Source organism: Callithrix jacchus, chromosome 5 (genome assembly GCF_049354715.1).
Source record: "Callithrix jacchus isolate 240 chromosome 5, calJac240_pri, whole genome shotgun sequence".
NCBI classification, from domain to species: Eukaryota; Metazoa; Chordata; class Mammalia; order Primates; family Cebidae; genus Callithrix; species Callithrix jacchus.
Genome location: NC_133506.1, coordinates 116,081,342 through 116,103,358, shown reverse-complemented (window position 1 = coordinate 116,103,358; position 22,017 = coordinate 116,081,342). Strand labels below are relative to the sequence as shown.

Sequence of the window (22,017 nt, the reverse complement as noted above, 5' to 3'; positions counted from 1 at the left end):
AATTAGATGGGCATGGTGGTGGGTGCCTGTAATCCCAGCTACTTGGGAGGCTGAAGCAGTAGAATCGCTTGAACTTGGGAGGCAGAGGTTGCAGTGAGCTGAGATTGCACATTGCAATCCAGCCTGAGTGACAGAGGGAGACTTTGTCTCAGAAAAAAAAAAAGGTAATCATCATTTGGCATCTGTCATGGACTGAGTATTAGTGCCTCCCCTAATATCCATCTGTTCAAATACCAACTCCGAAAGTGATGGTATTAGGAGGTGGGGGATTTGAGAAGTTATCAGGTGATATGGTTTGGCTGTGTCTCTACCCAAACTCATCTTGATTTTTAGTTCCCATAATCCCCACATGTTGTGGAAGGGACCCAGTGGGGGGTAACTGAATCATGGGGGCAGGTTTTTCCTTTGCTGTTTTCGTGATAGTGAATAAATCTCACAAGATCTGATGATTTTATAAAGGGCAGTTCTCCTGCATACACTCTCTTGCCTGCCGCCATGTAAGATGTGCCTTGTTCCTCCTTCTCCTTCCACCATGATTGTGATGCCTCCCCAGCGATGGGAACTCTTGGACTTACACCAGTGGTTTGCCAGGGGCTCTCGAGCCATCAGCCACAGACTGAAGGTTGCATTGTCAGCTTCCCTGCTTTTGAGGTTTTGGTATTTGGACTGGCTTCCTTGCTCCTCAGCTTGCAGACAGCTTATTGTGGGACTTCACCTTGTGATCATGTGAGTCAATACTCTTTAAGAAACTCCCTATCATGTGTATATCTATCCTGTTAGTCCTTTCCCTCTAGGGAACCCTGACTAATACAGGAATACATAATTCTACACATATTCACAGCTACATTTCTTTATTTACCTGTATATATTGAAAACTATGGACTACTACAGATGCCTCCAATTCCAGTCCAAGACCACAGTTCATTCTAGTTTTCTCCATTTCCCTGTTTGTACCTTCCTTCTCCAACAACGAGAAACCTGGCTTCTCTCATCCTTAATATATATACTTACTTGATAAACCCCCCTCTTTGGAAACACTCTCCACTACTCTCCATCTCTGCTGCCACTTCCTTTCCAGGTGGATGCCCTCCTTACTCTTCTTAGGCTCTGGTGCCTGCCACTCCCACCACTACTTGTAGAATCCTTTTTTTTTTTTTTGAGACAGAGTCTTGCTTTGTAGCCAGGTGCCAGGCTGGAGTGCAGTGGCACAATCTCGGCTCACTGCATCCTCCACTTCCCGGGTTCAAGCAATTCTCCTGTCTCAGCCTCCCAAGTAGCTGGGACTACAGGTACGTGCCACCATGCCCAGCTAATTTTTGTATTTTTTTTTAGTAGAGACGGGGTTTCACCATGTTGGCCAGGATGGTCTCAACCTCTTGACCTTGTGATCCACCCACCTCGGCCTCCCAAAGTGCTGGGATTACAGGTGGGAGCCACCACACCCAGCCTTTTTTTTTTTTTTTTTTTATGAGACAGAATCTCACTCTGTCACCCAGGCTGGAGGGCAGTGGTACAATCTCGGCTCACTGCAACCTCCGCCTCCCAGGTTCAAGTGATTCTTGTACCTCAGCCTCCCAAGTAGCTGGCATTACAGGTACACACCACCGCACTCAGCTGATTTTTGTATTTTTGATAGAGACAAGGTTTTGCCATGATGGCCAGGCTGGTTTTCAATTCCTGGCCTCAAGTCATGCACCTGCCTCAGCCTCAAAGTCCTGGGATTACTGGCATGAGCCACCGTGCCTGGCCTAGAATCCTTCTTAACTCTATTTTGGCTCCGATTTCCCATGCCAGGCCATCCCCACATAGGGATGTGCTCCTCAACTACTAGGGTCTGATAAACTGCATGGGACCCTTCCAATGTGTGGATGCCCTTACCCCAGTCAAGCTGATTGACCATACCAGATGTCCCCTCTCCTCCCTCATTGCCCTACTGTGGCTCTGACATCTTGTTCTGGGACACTGTGGCTCCCACTATCATCACCACGGTGCCAGCCTCGCTCTGGCCTACCTAGTGACTTCAGGGCTGAGCTGTTCCAGTAAGGAAAGATAGGGAAGAGTAAGCAAGGGAAGGAAAGGGAAGGGAAGGAAAGAGGGAAGGGGAAAAAGAGAGGAAAAACAATTTTTTAACCCAGATATATCATACTTATTATAAAGTGTACAGTTTTTTGTTTTTGAGACGGAGTTTCACTCTTGTTGCCCAGGCTGGAGTGCAATGGCACGACCTCAGCTGACCGCTACCTCTGCCTCCCAGGTTCAAGAGATTCTCCTGCCTCAGCCTCCTGAGTAGCTGGGATTACAGGCATGCGCCACCACACCCAGCTAATTTTGTATTTTTAGTAGAGATGGGGTCTCTCCATGTTGGTCAGGCTGGTCTTGACCTCAGGTGATCCACCCTCTTTGGCCTCCCAAAGTGCTGGGATTACAGGCGTGAGCCACTGTGCCTGGCCTAAGTGTACAAATGCTAAGTGCATATTAAGTGCATACCTCAACAAACCTTTACAAAGTGAACACTCCGTGTGAGAGCCAACCAGATAAAGGCATGGAACATTCCCCACACCTCAGACATCTCTGTCAGACCCCATCAGTTATTGCCATCTCCCAGATAACCAGCTTCTATCAGTATGGAGTAATTTTGCTCGTTTTTAACTTTAGAGACATGGAAACACTTAGTATATTCTTCTGTTTGGGACCAGCTTCGTGGTGTTTGTGAGACCTGTCCATGCTGTTGCACGTGGCGGTGGCTTGTCCTTTGCCACATTCTATTCCATGGAATGAATATACCACAACCTAATGGCCCATTCTATTGCTGATAGCCCATTTGGTTGTTCAAGTTCTTACTTTGGTTTTTGTTTGTTTCTTTGTTTTTTAAGAGACAGGGTCTTGCTCTATGGCCAAGACTGGAGTATAGTGATGCGATCGTATTTCACTGCAGCCTCAACCTTCCAGCCTTAAATGATCCTCCCACTTCAGCCTCCCAAGTAGAAGGACCACAGGTGCATGCCACCACACCTGGCTAATTTTTTTTTTTTTTTGGTAGAAACAGGAGTCTCACTGTGTTGCCCAGGCTGGTCTCAAACTCTTGGCTCAGATGATCCTCCCACATTAGCCTCTCAAAGTGTTGGGATTACAGGCATGAGCCACTGTGCCTGGCCTGCTTCAAGTTTTGTGATTTTTTTTTTTTTTTGAGGCAAAATTTTCTTTTGTCCCCCAGGCTGGAGTGAAATGGTGTGATCTTGGTTCACTGCAACCTCTGCCCCCCAGGTTCAAGCGATTCTTCTGCCTCAGCCTCCCGAGTAGCTGGGATTGCAGGTGCATGCCACCATGCCTGGCTAATTTTTGTATTTTTAATAGAGACAGGGTTTCACCATGTTGGCCAGGCTGGTCTCGAACTCCTGATCAGCTGATCTGCCTGCCTCGGCCTCCCAAAGTGCTGGGATTAAAGGTGGGAGCCACTGCTCCCGGGCTTTTTTTTTTTAATCATTAGAAGTAACATAGTTACAAACAAACTTGCGCATGCTGCTTTATGCATATATAGATGCACTTCTATTTGGCATATACTGGAAAGTGAAATTGCTGGAGGGTGGAGAATGATATGTTCAGCTTCAGTCATTATTGCCAGAGTCTCTTCTGAAGTGGTTGCACGGATTTACACTCCTCCCATCAATATGAGAGTCCCAGTGGCCACATCCTTATGAATAGACTTGTTGGTCTTTTAATTTTTAGCCATTCTAGTGACTGTGTAGTAGTAACTCACTGTGGTATTTTCATTTTCTGATACATACGCTGAATACGTTTTCATATATTTATTTAGCCTTTTGGATATCTTTTTTTATGAAAAGCATATTGAGTCATTTGGCCATTTTCTTAAAAATTGGATTGTCAATCTTTTTTTTCTTATTTTATAAGATATTTTAAATATGTTCTAGACACAAGTCCTTTGTTAAATACGTGTATTGAAATGATCTGCTGGGTGCAGTGGCTCATGCCTGTAATCCCAGCACTTTGGGAGGCTGACACTGGCGAATTGCTTGTGTCCAGGAATTTGAGACCAGCCTGGGCAATATGGCAAAACCCTGTCTCTACTAAAAATTAAATAAAGTTATCTGGGTATGGTGGTGTGTGACTGTGGTCCCAGCTACTCCGGAGGAAGCTGAGGTGGGTGGATCACCTGAGCCCAGAAAGTTGAGGCTGCACTGGGCCATAATTATGGCACTGTACTCCAGCCTGGGCAACAGAATGAGAACTTGTTTCAAAAACAAGGAGGGAGGGAAGGAAAGAGGAAGGAAGGAAGGAAGGAAGGAAGGAAGGAAGGAAGGAAGGAAGGAAGGAAGGAAGGGAGGGAGGGAGGGAGGGAGGGAGGGAGGGAGGGAGGGAGGGAGGGAGGGAGGAGGAAAAGGAAAGGAAGGGAAGGAAGAGAAGGGAAGGAGGGAGGGAAGAAAGGCAGGAAGGCAGGCAGGAAGGAAGGAGAGAGGGAAGGATGGAAGGAAGGAAGAAAGGAAGGAAGGAAGGAGAAAGAAAGAGAAAAGTAAGCAAGCAAGAAAAGAGAAAGAAGGAAAGAAAGAAAGAAGAAAAAGAAGGAAGGAAGGAAGAAGGAAGGAAGGAAGGAAGGAAGGAAGGAAGGAAGGATCGATCTCATTCTGTGGCTTGCCTTTTCACTCAGTGATGCCTTTTGATGATAGATGTCCTTAATTTTACTGAAATCCAGTTTATTAATGTTTTCCTTGTGGTTAGTTGTTTGCGTATGTGGTCTTGTTAAGAACTATTTCACGCCTATAATCCCAGCATTTTGGGAGGCCAAGGCAGGCAGATCATGAGATCAGGAGTTCAAGATCAGCCTGGCTAACATGGTGAAACCCTGTCACTACTCAAAATACAAAAATTAGCCAGGTGTGATGGTGCATGCCTGTAGTCCCAGCTACTTGGGAGGTTGAGCCAGAAGAATCTCTTGAACCCAGGAGGCAGAGGTTGCAGTGAGCCAAGATCACGCCACTGCACTCTAGCTTGGGCAACAAGAGTGAAACTCCATCTCAAAAAAAAAAAAAGAAGTGTTTGTTTAATATCAAGATCATGAATATATTCTCCTTTGTTAGTCTCTGTATTCTAAAATATTCCTTTCTTAAAAAGATGTACTTCTAATTTTTACTAAAGGTATATGTGTGCAAAATTTAGATGCCAGGATGGGGCAGGTTAAGAAAAGCAGTAGTCCCATTCTCCTTCATACTGTCTCCTTCTCCCCAGCGCCAGTGATCTTCAACGCAATCAGCTATTTTTCATATAGATATTTTCTATATCCCTAAATAACTTGCTTTCATTATGACTTCTTGATTTTTCTGTTTGGGGAATCATCTTTTGACTTCCCAGTATGGAAGATGATGATTTAGTTATCTCTCTCTCATTCTCTCTCTCTCTCTTTTTTTTTTAAGACAGTCTTGCACTGTCGCCCAGCTGGCTCACTGCAACCTTTGCCTCTTGGGTTCAAGTGATTCTCATGTCTCAGCCTCCCAAGTAGCTGGGATTACAGGCAAATGCTACCACGTGCAGCTAATTTTCGTATTTTTAGTAGAGACAGGGTTTCACCATGTTAGCCAGGCTGGAGTGTTGTGTATTTTACATAGGGACAGGGTTTCACCATGTTGGCCAGTCTGGGCTCCAACTCCTGGCCTCAAGTGATCTGCCTGCTTTGGCCTCCCAAAGTGCTGGGATTACAGGTGAGCCACCGTGCCCGGCCGATTTAGTTCTCTTTGACTCCTTACCTTTAGTCTCACTTCCAGTAGCACCAGCCTCCCGTGTGTTTGCATGGTAATTTTGGTTAGCCAGTACTCAGTGTATACCGTACTATAACGACATAATTGCCATTCTTATCTGAGCTGTGCCGTGTGCTATGATCAGTTTTGCTCTTTGTTCTGGAATTAGTACTTAAGTTGTTTTGCTGTTGCCGATGCTCATTACTAAATTCCATGTAATTACCACCATTTCAATCCCAGCTGTCCAAATCCCCCGTTAGAATGTTCAGACACATCAAGTATTCTGTTCGTTTCCTTTTCTTGAAGCGATCTCTTCTGAAGGCTTTTGATCCACCTGCATCCTAGCTGGTTGTAGCCCAGGTGAACAGCTCCCAAGCTGTAATCTCCTGCACCGTCCTCCCAAGATCTGATTCCCCCATTTCCTAAAGCCCATGTCTTCCTCTTTTATGTTTTATTCTCTTGTTTCTTAGGAGATCATCCTCCAACAGATTTGTGGGAAGGTGTCCATCTAAAAATGTCTTTAATCTACCCTTACATTTGAATAATAATTTTACTGGGTATAAAATTTTAGGTGACAAATAATTTTTTTCAGAATTTTGAAAGTCTGTTTCCATTGTTCTTCACATTTTGATTAATGATCTACCTAGAACTAACTTTTCTATATGGTCTAAGGTAGTCGTCAAAGGTCATTTTTTCCCATATGAGTATTAAATTTATGCAGTGTCATTTATTGAAAAGGTCATTCTTTCCTTATGTCATTTCACTGGACCGTATAGATGTGGGTCTGTTTCTGGACTTTCTGTTATGTCTCATTGGTATATTTGTCTGTAAGTTTGCCAATAACAGCTGTTTTTACTACTGGGGTTTTGTAATAAGTCTTACTAATAGATAGTTTAAGTCTTCCAATTTTGTACTTAGTTATGATTCTTGCTTTTGGCCTTTTGCATTTCCCTGTAAATTTTAGAATCAGCTTGTCAAAGTCCACCAAAATTTAAAAACCTTCAGCTGCCAGACATGGTGGCTCATGCCTGCAATCCCGGTACTTTGGGAGGCCAAGGCACGTTGATCACTTGAGGTCAGTAGTTTGAGACCAACCTAGCCAACATGGTGAAACCCCATCTCTACTAAAAATACAAAAATTAGCCAGACATGGTGGCAGGCACCTATAATCCCAGCTACACAGGAGGCTGAGGCAGAAGAATCTCTTGAGCCGAGACTGCACCGCTGCACTCCAACCTGGGTGACCGAGGGAGACACCATCTCAAAAAAAAAAAAAAAAAAGAAGAAGAAAAGAAAAAAGAAAAAGAAAATAGCCTTCAAGGATTAAAGTTTTTTTTTAACGAAATGGATTTATTGAAATGTAATTGCCATATCACACAATTCACCCATGTAAATAAGTGTATAATTCAATAGACTTTTAATATACTTACAGAGGTGTACAGCAGTCACCACAATCAGCTTTACAATATTTTCATCACCCTCTAAGAAAACCTCCATGCCCATCAATAGTCACTCCCTTTTCTCTCCCACTCTACCCCCAACCATGGACAACCACTAATTCTATTTTTCTGTCTTTATAGATAAGCCTGTTCTGGATATTTCACATAAATGGAGTCATAAATATGTGGTCTTTTGTGAGTGGCTTCTTTCACATGGCATAATGTTTGTCAAGTGGACCTATGTCGTAGCTTCTGTCAGTACTTCATTCTTGTTCATGGTTCAGTAATATTTCATTCCACAGATATATCACATTTATTTATCTATTCATCTGTTGTTTCCACATTTTGACTGTTGTGTGTAATGCCACTTTGAACATTCAGGTACAAGTTTTTGTATGGATATATGTTTTCATTTATCTTGAATATATGCCTAGGATTGGAATTGTTGAGCCACAGGTAACCTTATGTTTATCCTTTGGAGAAAATGTAAAACTGTTTTCCAATGAAGTTGTACCATTTTACATTCCTACCAGCAGTGAATAGGGCTATATTAGGTTGTATTGAATCTGTGGGTCAATTGAGGTGAGAACTGGCCACGTTGTAATATGACACTACCAATCTATGAACACAGTGTATCTCTATGTATTTTTTAAAAAGATCTTTGTCCCCTTTCAGTAATGTTCTATAGTTTTCTGTATAAAATCATGAGCGTAGGCCAGGTGTGGTGGCTCATGCTTATAATCCCAGCTCTTTGGAAGGCTGAGGCTGGGAAGATTGCTTGAGCCCAGGAGTCTGAGATCAGCCTAGGCAACATGGTGAGACCTTGCCTCCAGCAAAAAAAAAAAAAAATTATGAGCATATTTTGCCAGATTTATTCCTAGGTGTTTGGGATTTAACTTTTTTTTTCATTGATTTTTTTATTCATTCTCTAATTGCTATTCCCACTTATGGACATTTTTCAATGCCAATCTTGTTTCCAGGAACCTTGCTAAATTAATTAACTTACGGCACATCTATAGTTTTAGGGTTTTGCTTGTTTTTTTGAGACAAAGTCTTGCTCTGTTGTCCAGGCTGGAGTGCAGTGGTGCAATCACGGTTCACTGTAGCTTCAACCTCCTGGGCCCAAGTGATCCTCCCACCTCAGCCTCCTAAGTACCTAGGATCAAAGGCATGCATCACCACACTTGGCTAATTCTTTTTATTGTTTGCAGTCTCCCTAAATTGCCCAGGCTGGTCTAAAATTCCTGGCTACAAGTGATTCTTCTGCTTTGACCTCCAAAGCACTGGGATTTTAGGTGTGAGTCACTGTGCCTGGCACATATCTATAGTTTTAAAAAACGTTCTACCTACACAATCATGTCATCAATGAAGAGCCACAGTTTTATTTCTTTTCTTTTCAAAAACCTTACACTTTTTATTTCTTTTTCTTGCCTTATTGCACTGGCTAGGACTCCCATACAATATTGAAAAGAAGTGGTGGTGGACATCCTCAATTTGTTCCAATATCAAAGGGATCATTTTCAATACTTTGTTCCATAAAATGTAGAGTTTGCTGTGGGATTTTAAAAAAATTCACTATCAGATTAAGCAAATTTCCTTTTATTCTTACCTTGCTGTATAAATGCTGAATTGTTATCAAATGCTTTTTAAACATCTACTGAAATATGATTTCATTCCTTTATACTTTTAATGCGGTGACTTACATAACTGGTTTTCAAACGTGAAGCCAACCGTACATTTCTGGAATGAATTACGATTTGTCATGATGCATTATCATTTTTTATATAGTACTGGATTTGATTTGCGATTATTTTTGTTTAGGATTTTGTATCTATGTTTTGACAGAAATTGTTCTGTAACTATCCTTTGGTGTAATGTCCTAGTTCGGTTTTAATATCAAGGTTATGCTGCCCTCATCCAAAAAGTTAGGAAGTGTTCTTTCTATTCTCTGTAAGAGTTGTGTAAAACTGGTGTTATTTCTTTATTTAACATCCAGAGGAATTAAGCAGACAAACCATCTGGAAGTGTTCTCTGTGGGAAAATGTTTAATCACTGATACAATTTTTCTAATAGATACAGGACTATACATGGTGTTCCATAAGGTTTGCTGTGTTTTTCAAAAGTGTTGACCATTTCATCCAAATGTTCTAATGTATTAGCACAGAGTCATTTTAGTATCATAATATCTCAGTTGCCTATAGGATGTACAGTGGATAGATTCACACCAAAACTGAGTAGAAGGGTTTTTCTGCCACTTCCTGGGCTGCTGTGTGCTCGTTTGATCAGGACCTGGTACCTCTTTTCTGAAGCAGCAGCCGGCAATCGCCAAGACCAACAAAAAGGCCGAAGAAGGAGTCAAGAGTGAGAACAAATATCATATTGATTTGAAGGTGGGGGGAGGGGCAGGAGGGTTCTGCGGTGCGGTTTAAGATGAAGAGGCATACACCACTCAGTAAACTAACAAAAGCCGATTGTGAAAGACAGAACTGCCAATGAGGCAGATCAGATTCCGATTTGCCAGGCAACCAATCAATGAAACAGAGACACCCACGCAGTTGGAAATGGAGGCTGAAGATAGAATTGATGTGTTCCAACAGCAGACGGGAGGTGTCAGCTGTGAAGGGAACCTGCTTCTTTACTCCAGAACTTAGTTCTTTAAAGACCAAGATTACAATATTACATTCTCACTTAGAAAACTACAATTTGGTTCCACCAAGTCCTGACTATTACAATATAGTTTTCTCTATTCAAATTTGATTTCCCCCTTCCCCATTTCTTTATTGCACATAAAGTAACGGTATATGTGCACACGCACCCTGCATTTTTTAAAACTAAACAGCCAACGGTATGTTTTCATTGGCGTCAAGCAGAGACAGGATGGGGAAAATACCGAATCAGGGAAAATAACCCCTTTCTCCATTAGCGGTATGCTCCTTCATCTCTTAGCTCTATATTCCAGTTTCTGCTCTCACTGTTTTAACAACAAAAACAACATAAAAATCCTTGCATATCTTATTCAATTGGATAATTTTAATGTTTTTCATTTATCATTGTAAAACCAAGGACAATTTTATAACTTTTTACCTAACTGTTACATGTACGGCAATCTGCCTTTAAGTAGGGAGAAATTACAAAAAAAAAAAAAAAAAACAAACAAAGAATCCTAGATAGTTTCCCTTTCAAGTCAAGCACGTTGTTGTTTAAATAAACTTCTTGGGGTTTTTTTTTTTGTTTGTTTGTTTGTTTGTTTTTTAAACTGAGCGGAAGGCACAGAGATTTTCCATAAACCCCTTGTCTCCACATCGTCTCTGCTACTATCAAATTAATACCTTTGGGCCGGGTGTGGTGGCTTACAACTGTAACCCCAGCACTTTGAGAGGCCGAGGTGAGTGGATCATCTGCGATCAGGAGTTTGAGAGCAGCCCGGCCAACGTGGTGAAATCCCATCTTTACTAATAATACAAAAATTAGCCAGGCGTGGTGGTGTGTACCTATAATCCCAGCTACTCGGGAGGCTGAGGCAGGAGAATCGCTTGAACCTAATTTGGTTTTAATATCAAGGTTATGCTGCCCTCATCCAAAAAGTTAGGGAGGCAGAGGTTGCAGTGAGCTGAGATGGTGCCATTACACTCCAGCCTGGGCAACAATAGTGAAACTCTGTCTCAGAAAAAAAGTACATTTGTTGCAATAGATGAACTCATATTGATACCTTATTATAGACCATAGTTTACATTAGGGTTCACTCTTGCTGTTGAGAATTCTGAGTTTGGACAAATGTATATGATATATATCCACCATTGTAGCGTCATACAGAATAGTGTCCCTGTCCTAAAAATCCTCTGTGCTCTGCCTGCTCATCCTTCTCTCTCCCCACCCCTGACAACCACTGATCTTTTACTATCCCCAAAGTTTTGCCTTTTCCAGAATGCCATATAGTTGGAATCATACAGTAGGCAGCTTTTCCAGATTCTCTTCTTTCACCTAGTAATATGCATTTAAGTTCCCTTCATGACTTTGCACGCCTGTTAACTCACTTCCTTTTAGCACTGAGTAACGTCCCATTGTATGAATGCACTGCAGCTTATTCACCCAGGCACATGAGAAAGACATCTTGGTTGCTTCCATGTCTTGGCAATCACAAATAAAGCTGATATAAACATTCATGTGCAGGTTTTTTTGTGTAGACATAAGTTTTCAACTTATTTGGATAGATACCAAGGAGTAAAATTGCTAGATCGTGTGATAAGAATATGTTTAGTTTTGTAAGAAACTGCCAAACTGTCTTTCAAAGCCACTGCACCATTTTGGATTCTCATCAGCAGCAAATGAGATTCCTGTTCCACATCCTGGCCAACATTTGGTGTTGTGAGTGTCTTGGATTCTGGCCATCCTAATATGTATGTAGTGGTATCTCATTGTTGTTTTAATTTGTAATTCCCTAATGACATATGATGTTAAGCATGTTTCTCACGTATAATTGCCATCTGTACGTCTTCTTTGGTGAAGTGTCTCTTTAGATCTTTTGCCCATTTTTTAAATTGGATTGTTTGTTTTCTTATGGTTGTGTTTTAAGAGTTCTTTGTACATTTTGGATGAGTCTTTTATCAAATATGTGTTTTGCAAATATTTTCTCCCAGTCTGTGGATTGTCTTCTCATTCTCTGAAGAGTGTCTTTTGCAGAGCAGAAGTTTTTCATTTTAATTAAGTCCAGCTTATCTATCTTTCCTTTCATGAATCATGCCTTTGGCGTTTTATCTAAAAAGTAATCATCATACTCAAGGTCACCTAGGCTTTCTCCTATGTTATCTTCTATGAATTGAAGATCTATAGTTTTGCATTTTATTTTTTCTTCACTTTCGAAGGATAATTTTACAGGTCACAGAATTCTAGGTGGATGGGTTTTCTCTCACAACTTTCTAAATGCAATTATGCATCACTTAGCAACAGGGATACAGTCTAAGAAATGCGTCATCCGGTGATATCATCGTTGTGCAAACATTGTAGAGAGAACTTACACAGACCTAGATAGCAGAGCCTGCTATACACCTAGGCTATGTGAGAGCGCCTGTTGCTCCTAGGCTGCAAACCTGTACAGCATGTTACTGTGCTGAATGCTGTAGGTGACTGTAACACAATGGCAAGTGTTTGTGCTGTAATCCTATGGGACCACCGTACGATTGTATGTGGTCTATCATTGACCAAAATGTCTTTATGCAGTGCATGACTCTGTTTTACTCCACTCTGTTCTCGTTACGTGGTTTCTGAGGAGAAGCCAGATGTAATTGTTATCTTTGCTCCTCGATGAGGAAGTTGGTCTTTTTCCTCTGGTTTCTTTCAAGAATTTGCATTTATCTCTGATTTTCGGCAGCTTGCATGGGATATCCTTAGATGTAATTGTTTTTTGCCTTTATCCTGCCTCCTGCTCTCAAATTCTTCCTGGATCTGTAGTTTGGTGTCTGACTTTAATTTGGGAAATTTGCAGTCATTATGGCTTCAAATATTTCTTCTGTTCCTTTATTTCTTCTCCTTCTGGTATTCCCATTATGTGTATATTACACCCTTTGCAGTTGTCCCACAGTTCTTGGATATTCTGTTCTAGGCTGTGTGTGTGTGTATGTGTATGTGTGCGTATGTGTATGTGTGTATGTATGTGTATGTGTGCATGTGTGTGTATGTGTGTGTACGCATGTATGTGTGTTTGTGTGTATGTGTATGTGTATGTGTATGTGTGTGTGTGTGTGTGTGTTCAGTCTTCAGAAAGAAGACTGTTTTCTCTCCTGTTTTGGGAAGTTTCTATTGACATATCCTCAAGCTCAGAGATTCTTTCCTTAGCTGTGTCCAGCCTACTAATAAGCCCATCAGAAGCATTCACCGTTTCTGTTATGGTGTTTTTGATCTCTGGCATTTCCTTCTTTATTTTATTTATTTATTTATTTTGAGTCTCGCTCTGTCACCAGGCTGGAGTGCAGTGGTACCATCTCGGCTCACTGCAATCTCTGTCTCCCAAGTCCAAGCATTTCTCCTGCCTCAGCCTCCCTAGCAGCTGAGATTATAGGCACATACCACCATGTCCAGCTAATTTTTTTGTATTTTCAGTAGACACAGGGTTTCACCATGTTGGCCTCCTGAAGTGCTGGGATTACAGGCATGAGCCACTACACCTGGCCTCCTTCTGGTTCTTTCTTAGAATTCCCATCTCTCCTGTTCCATTGGTCTATCTCTCTGTTTTGGTACCAGTACCATGCTGTTTTGATTACTGTAGCCTTGTAGTATAGTTTGAAGTCTGGTAGTGTGATGCCTCCCACTTTGTTCTTTTTGCTTAGGATTGTCTTGGCTATGCAGGTTCTCTTTTGGTTCCCTATGAAGTTTAAGGTGATTTTTTCCAGTTCTGTGAAGAAGGTCTTTGGTAGCTTGATGGGGATAGCGTTGAATCTGTAAATTACTTTGGGCAGTATGGCCATTTTCACGATATTGATTCTTCCTAAACATGAACATAGAATGTTTCTCCATCTGTTTGTGTTCTCTCTTATTTCGTTGAGCAGTGGTTTGTAGTTCTCCTTGAAGAGGTCCTTTACATTCCTTGTTAGTTGTATTCCTAGGTATTTTATTCTCTTTGTAGCAATTGTGAATGGCAGTTCGTTCTTGATTTGGCTCTCTTTAAGTCTGTTATTGGTGTATAGGAATGCTTGTGATTTTTGCACATTGATTTTGTATCCTGAGACTTTGCTGAAGTTGCTTATCAGTTTCAGGAGATTTTGGGCTGAGACAATGGGGTCTTCTAAATATACAACCATGTCATCTGCAAATAGAGACAATTTGACTCCCTCATTTCCTAATTGAATACCCTTTATTTCTTTTTCTTGCCTGATTGCTCTGGCTAGAACTTCCAGTACTATATTGAATAGGAGTGGTGAGACAGGGCATCCTTGTCTAGTGCCAGATTTGAAAGGGAATCCTTCCAGTTTTGCCCATTCAGTATGATATTGGCTGTTGGTTTGTCGTAAATAGCTTTTATTATTTTGAGATACGTTCCTCAATACCTAGTTTATTGAGGGTTTTTAGCATAAAGGGCTGTTGAATTTTGTCGAATGCCTTCTCTGCATCAATTGAGATAATCATGTGGTTTTTGTTTTTGGTTCTGTTTATGTGGTGAATTACATTTATAGACTTGCATATGTTGAACCAGCCTCGCACCCCTGGGATGAATCCTACTTGATCATGGTATGGCGATTCCTCAAGGACCTAGAAATAAAAATTCCATTTGACCCAGCAATCCCATTACTGGGTATATATCCAAAGGATTATAAATCGTTCTACTATAAGGACACATGCACACAAATGTTCATTGCAGCACTGTTTACAATAGCAAAGACCTGGAACCAACCCAAATGCCCATTGATGATAGACTGGACAGGGAAAATGTGGCACATATACACAATGGAATATTATGCAGCCATCAAAAATGATGAGTTCATGTCCTTTGTAGAGACATGGATGAACCTGGAAACCATCATTCTCAGCTGACACAAGAACAGAAAATCAAACACCGCACGTTCTCACTCATAGGCGGGTGTTGAACAATGAAAACACATGGACACAGGGAGGGGAGCACTACACACTGGGGCCCATTGGGGGGAATAGGGGAGGGACAGCAGGGAGTGGGGAGTTGGGGAGAGATAGCATGGGGAGAAATGCCAGATATAGGCAAATGGGAGGAAGGCAGCAAACCACACTGCTACGTGTGTACCTGTGCAACAATCTTGCATGTTCTTCACATGTACCCCAAAACCTAAAATGCAATAAAATAAAATTAAATTAAATAAAAATTTTAAAAAATAATTCCCATCTCTCTGTCTATATTGTCCATCTATCCTAGCACTCTGTATGCTTTATCAATTAGCACACTTAGCATATATATAGTCTTTGAGATGGAGCCTAGCTTTGTTGCCCTGGCTGGAGGGCAAAGGTGCAATCTCGGCTCATTGTAACTTCCACCTCCCAGGTTCAAGCAATTCTCCTGCCTCAGTCTCCAGAGTAGCTGGGATTACAGGCATGCACCACTATGCCCAGCTAATATTTGTATTTTTTAGTAGAGACGGGGTTTCACTGTGTTGGCCATGCTGGTCTCGAACTCCTGACCTCGTGATCTGCCTTCCTCAACCTCCCAAAGTGCTGGGATTACAGGTGTGAGCCACCTTGCCCTGCCCCATTAGCATATTAATCATAGTAATTTTTAAATTCCTGGTCTGATGATTCTAACATCTCTGCCATATTTGAGTCTGGTTCTGATGCTCTGTCCCTTCAATTTTATTTTTTTTTGTCCTTTAGTATGTATGTCTTGTAATTTTTTTGGATAGCCAAACATGATCGATGTGCTGAGCAAAAGAAAGTGCAGTGTCTTTAATACTGTGGTAGTAAAGTGTGGGAGAGGGGAAGCGCTCTCTAAACCTATAATGGTCTCAAACTTTTAAGCAGCCTGCGAAATTTTAGGCTCTAAAAAAAAGCCAATAGTTGAGGCTCTGGTAAAAGAGTTCCTCTTGAGGGCAGGCCTTGTAAAGCAGAACAGAATGCTCTGGCATATTTCATACGAGAACCTGGTCAAACCTTCTGGAGGTAAGTAAAACTCACAAAAGTGTGTGTGTGTGTGTGTGTGTGTGTGTGTGTCCCTCCTGTAACTAGGTCCCCCTGGATTTTCTTTTTCTTTGAGATGGAGTCTTGCTCTGTCACCCAGGCTGGAGTGCAGTGGTGCGATCTTGGCTCACTGCAACCTGTCTCCTCTGTTCAAGTAATTCTCATGCCTCAGCCTCCTGAGGTGGGATTACAGATGTGTGCCACCCACCTGGCTAATTTTTGTATTTTTTTAGTAGAAGTGGGATTTCACCATGTTGGCCAGGCTGTCTAAAGTGATCCTCCCGCCTCAGTCTCCCCATGTGCTGGGATTACAAGCATGAGCCACCACGCCTGGCCTGCCCCTGGAACTTTTAACTCTCAGACTTGTTCACATTGAGCCTCCAACAATTCATCAATTACAGTTCAGTTCTGATTCCCAGGGAGGTTTTTGCTGATGGGTTCCTTCTGCTCTGGTAAATTGTGATTCTCTATATCCACCTGTCTATTTCTCCAATTTTGAGTGCAGCAGCTTGCTCTGTGATAAATCCAAGAGGAAGTTATTGATTTTTCAGTTGGTTCAGCTTTTTACTTGTTGGCAGAGTGACAACTTCCAAGCTTGTTACATGTCAGAATGAAATCTCCTTCTCTTCCTTCTCCTTCTTCACAGAGTCTCACTGTGTGGTCCAATCTGGCCTCAAACTCCTGGGCTCAAGCAGTCCTCCTGCCTCAGCCTCTTAAGTAGCTGGAATTACAGGTGTATGCCACCATGCCCAGCTTCTTCATCTTTTAGAGAATATTTTCACTTTCTAGTTTGCCAGTTATTTTACAGCATTTCAAATATATATATATTTTTGAGACAATCTCACTCTATTGCCCAGCCTGGAGAGCAGTGGCATGATCTTGATTCACAGCAACCTCCACCTTTTGGGTTCAAGAAATTCTCATGCCTCAGCCTCCCAAGTAGCTGGGATTACAGGCGCCTGCCACCATGCCTGGCTATTTTCATATATTTAGTAGAGATGAAGTTTCACCATGTTGGCCAGGCTGGTCTTGAGCTCCTGGCCTTATGTGATCCTCCCACCTCGGCCTCCCAAAGTCTGGGATTACAGGTGTGAGCCACTGTGCCTGGCCTTCAAATATATCATTTAATTGTCTCTGGTTTCCATCATTTCTGTGGAATTACTAGGTGCCAATCTTACGTCTAAAAGATAGCATAAAGTTGAGTCTTGTTCTTTGTTTTATTTTATCCAGTTTGATGATCGCGGTCTTAGAGTATTTAGATAACTTACTTTTGATGTGATCATCAGCATCATTGGGCTTAAATCTACTATCTTGCCATTTGTTTTCTATTAGCCTCGTATGTTCTTTATTTCTTTTTCCTATTTACCTGCCTTTTGAATTAATTGAATATTTTAAAAATACTTCTTTTATGTCTACTAATGTCTCATTATCTATAGGGCTTTAATGTTTTTTACTTTTTGTTCTAAGGCAGTGGTAAGCATATGGCCCATGCCCTGTTTTTCATGGCCCATGAGCTGTGAATGTTGGGTTTTTTTAGCAATAAGCTTTATTTTTAGAACAGTTTTAGATTTACAGAAAATCACACATAGTACAGCATCATACATCTTGTATCCAGTTTTCCTTATTATTAGCATAGTACATTAGTTACAATTAATGGATCAATACTGATACATTATTATTAACTAAAGTTCATACTCTATTCAGATTTCCTTAGTATTTTGTTTGTTTGTTTTTTGAGATGGAGTCTCACTCTGTCGCCCAGGCTGAAGTGCAGCAGCGCAATCTCAGCTCATTTGCAACCTCCTCCTCCCAGGTTCAAGCGATTCTCTTGCCTCAGCCTCCCAAGTAGCTGAGATTACAGGTGCCTGCCACAGTGCCTGGCTAATTTTTGTATTTTTAGCAGAGATGGGGTTTCACCATGTTGGCCGGGCTGGTTTCAAACTCCTGACCTCAAATGATCCACCTACCTCAGCCTCCCAAAGTGCTGGGAGTACAGGTGTGAGCCACAGCACCTGGCCTGATTTCCTTAGTATTTTTTAAACTGTGGTATAATACATTTAACATAAAATGTATGTCTTCACTATTTGTAAGTATAGAGCTCAATAGTGTTAAGTATATTCACACTGTTGTGCAACCAATCTCCACTTTTTCATCTTGCAAAATTAAAATTCTATACTATTAAACAATTTCCCGTTTCCTCCTCCCTCCAGCCCCTGGCAACCATCATTCGATTTCTGTCTCTCTAGACACCCTGGTTGCCTCATATAAGTGGAATCATAACAGTCTTTGTCTTTTTGTGACTGGTTTGTTATTTCACATTGCCTAATGTCCATGTTGTAGCATGTGTCAAAATTTCTTTCCTTTTTATTATTTATTTATTTATTCATTTTTTGAGACAGAGTCTCACTCTGTCCCCCAGGCTGGAGTGCAGTGGTGCAATCTCGGCTCACTGCAACCTCCGCCTCCTGGGTTCAAGCTATTCTCCTGCCTCAGCCTCCCGAGTAGCTGGGATTACAGGCCCATGCCACTATGCCTAGCTAATTTTTTTCTATTTTTAGTAGAGACAGGGTTTCAGTATGTTGGCCAGGCTAATTTCAAGCTCCTGGCCTCAAATGATCCTCCTGCCTCAGCCTCCCAAAGTGCTGGGATTACAGGCCTGAGCCCCCATGCTGAGGCTCCTTTGTAATACTGAATGATGATCCATTGTATGGATATAGCACGTTTTGCTTACCCCCTCATCTATCAATGAATGGATACTTGTGAGATTGACTTAGTTTTAACCTAATGTCCATTTTCTGATCCAGGATCCCGTCCAAGATGGCACATTTATTTAGTCCTCATATCTCCTCAGGATCCTCTAGTCTGTGACAGTTTCTCAGTCTTTCCTTTTTTTTAATGACATTGATGGGTTTGAGGAGTATTGATTAAGCATTTTATAGAATGTCCCTCTATTGAGATTTACCTAATGTTTTTCTCATGGTTAAACTGGGGTTATTTGTTTTATGAAAGAAGACTACAAGGGTGAAGTGCTGTTTTCATCATATTGTATCATGAATATATACTGTCAGGCCGGACTCGGTGGCTCCTGTCTGTACTCCCAGCACTTTGGGAGGCCGAGGCAGGTGGATCCCTTGAGGTCAGGAGTTTGAGACCAGCCTGGCCAACATGCTGAAACGCTGTCTTTACTAAAAATATAAAAATTAACTGGGTGTGGTGGAACAGGCTGTAGTCCCAGCTACTTGGGAGGCTGAGGCAGGAGAATCATTTGAACCTAGGAGGCGGAGGTTGCAGTGAGTTGAGATCACAGCACTGGATGACAGAGAAAGACCCCGTCTCAAAAAAAAAAAAAAAAAAAAAATTACATACCAACAACCTGACTTATCATTATTGCTATTGACTTTGATCACCCAGCTGCGGTTGGCATTTGTCAGTTCTCTAAATTTACTCATTGTTCTCCCTTTCCACACTGTAATCTTTGGAAGGAAGTTTTATGCCAGCTCACATTTAAGGAGTGGGGAGTTATGTGCCACTGCTTGAGGGCAGACTATCTGTGTAAACTATTTGAAATTCTTCTGCCCCAGAGATTTGTTAAGAATAGTTTTTACTTTTTTTTTTTTTTTTGAGACAGAGTTTTGCTCTTGTTGCTCAGGCTGGGGTGAAGTGGTACAATTTCAGGTTACTGCAATCTCCTTCCACTGGGGTTCAAGTGATTCTCCTGCCTCAGCCTCCTGAGTAGCTGGGATTACAGGGGCCCGACACCACTCTTGGCTAATTTTTTCTCCTCCTCTTTTATAAAGAGTTTCACTCTTGTTGCCCAGGCTGGAGTGCAGTGTTGCCATCTCGACTCACTGCAACCTCCTCCCCCTGGGGTTCAAGCGATTCTCCTGCCTCAGCCTCCCGAGTAGCTGGGAGGCACCCACAACCATGCCTGGCTAGTTTTTGTATTTTTAGTAGAGATAGGGTTTCACCATGTTGACCAGGCTGGTCTCGAACTCCTGACTTTGTGATCCTCCTGCCTCAGCCTCCCAAAGTGTTGGGATTACAGGCGTGAGCCACCGCGCCTGGCCTAATTTTTGCTTTTATTCCCCCTGCACTTTGGATCATCAGATGGGTAAAGTGCTAAGGTCTGCATTGTAACAAGGTTGGAGGGAGGCGCATCTTCCACATGACCATGAATACCTTTTCATCATTCTTATAAGCTGCAGAAGAATCTCTGTGTTTGTTTCTAAGACAGAGTCTCACTCTCTTGCCCTGAGTGAAGTGCTGTAGAGCGATCATAACTCACTACAGCCTGAAACTCCTGTCCTCAAGCGATCCTTTCACCATGGCTTCTCAAAATGCTTTACATTTTTAAAAAGTTGAAATGGCCCTCGGGGACAGTGGCTCATGCCTCCAATCCCAGCACTCTGGGAGGCCGAGGCAGGCGGATCCCTTGAGGTCAGGAGTTTCAGACCACCCTGGCCAATATGGTGAAATCTTGTCTCTACTAAAAATACAAAAATTAACTTGGTGTGGTGGTGCACACCTTAGTCCCAGCTACTCAGGAGGCTGAAGCATGAGAATCACTTGAACCTGGGAGGCAGAGGTTGCAGTGAGCTGAGATTGGGCCACTGTACTCCAATCTGGGCCACAGAGTGAGACTCTGTCTCAAAAAAATTTTTTTTAAGTTGAAATGATTCAAAAGAATAATATTTTTGTGATATAGGAAAATGGCATAAAATTCAAATTTCACAGTCTGCAAATAAAGTTTTATTGGAACACAGCCACGCTCATTCATTGAAATATTGTCTACAGCTGCTTTCTTGATACAATGACAGAGTTAATCAGTTGCAAAAGAGATTGTATGACCTTCAACATCTGACATAGTTACTGTCTGGCCCTTTCAAGAAAAGGTTGGCCAACCCCTGCTCTAAGGTTTATCACAGTTTTCCTTCAAATAATCTTGTATCACATCATAGAAAAGTTAGAAACTTAAAGTAGCATGTTTTCCCCCTCTATGCTTTGTGGCATGTTATCATGTATTTTATTTCTACATATGTTATAAACCCCATAATATGTTGTTATTCTTTTTCTTCAAGTAGTTGATGATCTTTTAAACAAAATTTTAAATGAGAAAAATATATTTTACATTTACTCACATATTTTCCATTTCTTGTTCTATTTATTCCCTTGTGTAGATCCAAGTTTCCATCTGGTATTATGTTCCTTCTGCCTGAAAAACTTTCTTTAACATTTCTTTTTTTTTTTTTTTTTTTGAGACAGAGTCTTACTCTGTCTCCCAGGATGGAATGCAGTGGCATGATCTTGGCTCACTGCAACCTCCACCTCCCCGGTTCAAGCAATTCTCCTGCCTCAGCCTCCCTAATAGTTGGGATTACAGGGGTTTGCCACCATGCCTGGCTAATTTTTGTATTTTAGTAGAGACGGGGTTTCACCATGTTGGCCAGGGTGTCTTGAACTCCTGACCTCAAGTAACCCACCCGCCTCAGGCTCCCAAAGTTCTGAGATTACAGGAGTGAGCCACCACTCCCAGCCTCTTTAACGTTTCTTACAGCATCGATCGACTGATGGTGAAGTCTCTCACTCTTTGTGCGTGTGAAAAAGTCTTCATTTCACCATCATTTTAAAGATATTTTCACTTGATTTAGAGATCTACGTTGAGAGTACTTTTTTTCTCCACAACTTAAACAATTGTGTTCTATTACTTCTGGCTTGCGTAGTCCCTGAAAATAAGTCTGTGATAATTGTTACCTTTGTCCCTCTCTATGAGATGTCCCTTTTTCCCCTCTGGCTTCTTTTAAGATTTTCTCATTGTCTCAGATTTTCAGCAATTTGATTATAATGAATCTTGCTGTCATTTAGTATCTTTATAGGTGGTATTGAGATTCTTGGATCTTTGAGTTTCTAGTTTTCGTCAAAGTTGGAAAACTTTTGGTCACTGTCTCTTCAAATATTTTCTGTCTTCTTGTTTCTCCTCTCTTTCTGAACTTCAACTACAAGTATGTCAGAGCACTTGATATTACCCCATGGATGACCATGGCTCTGTTTATTCTTAGTTTTTTCTCTCTGTATTCTTCCTTTCAGAAGCTTTCTGCTGATAATGTCTTCGTATATCTTCACATTTACTAACCTTTTCTTCTGTGATATCTCATCTGCTTAATCCCATCCATTCAAAATACATCTAAATTATATTTAGGGCC

General features: G+C 41.6%; 1 pseudogene; it reads right to left on the bottom strand.

Annotated features, from left to right (window-relative positions):
- Positions 1-19,918: 19,918 nt before the first annotated feature.
- Positions 19,919-20,028, bottom strand: LOC118154410 (small nucleolar RNA U13; annotated as a pseudogene).
- Between the last annotated feature and the right edge of the window lie 1,989 nt (positions 20,029-22,017).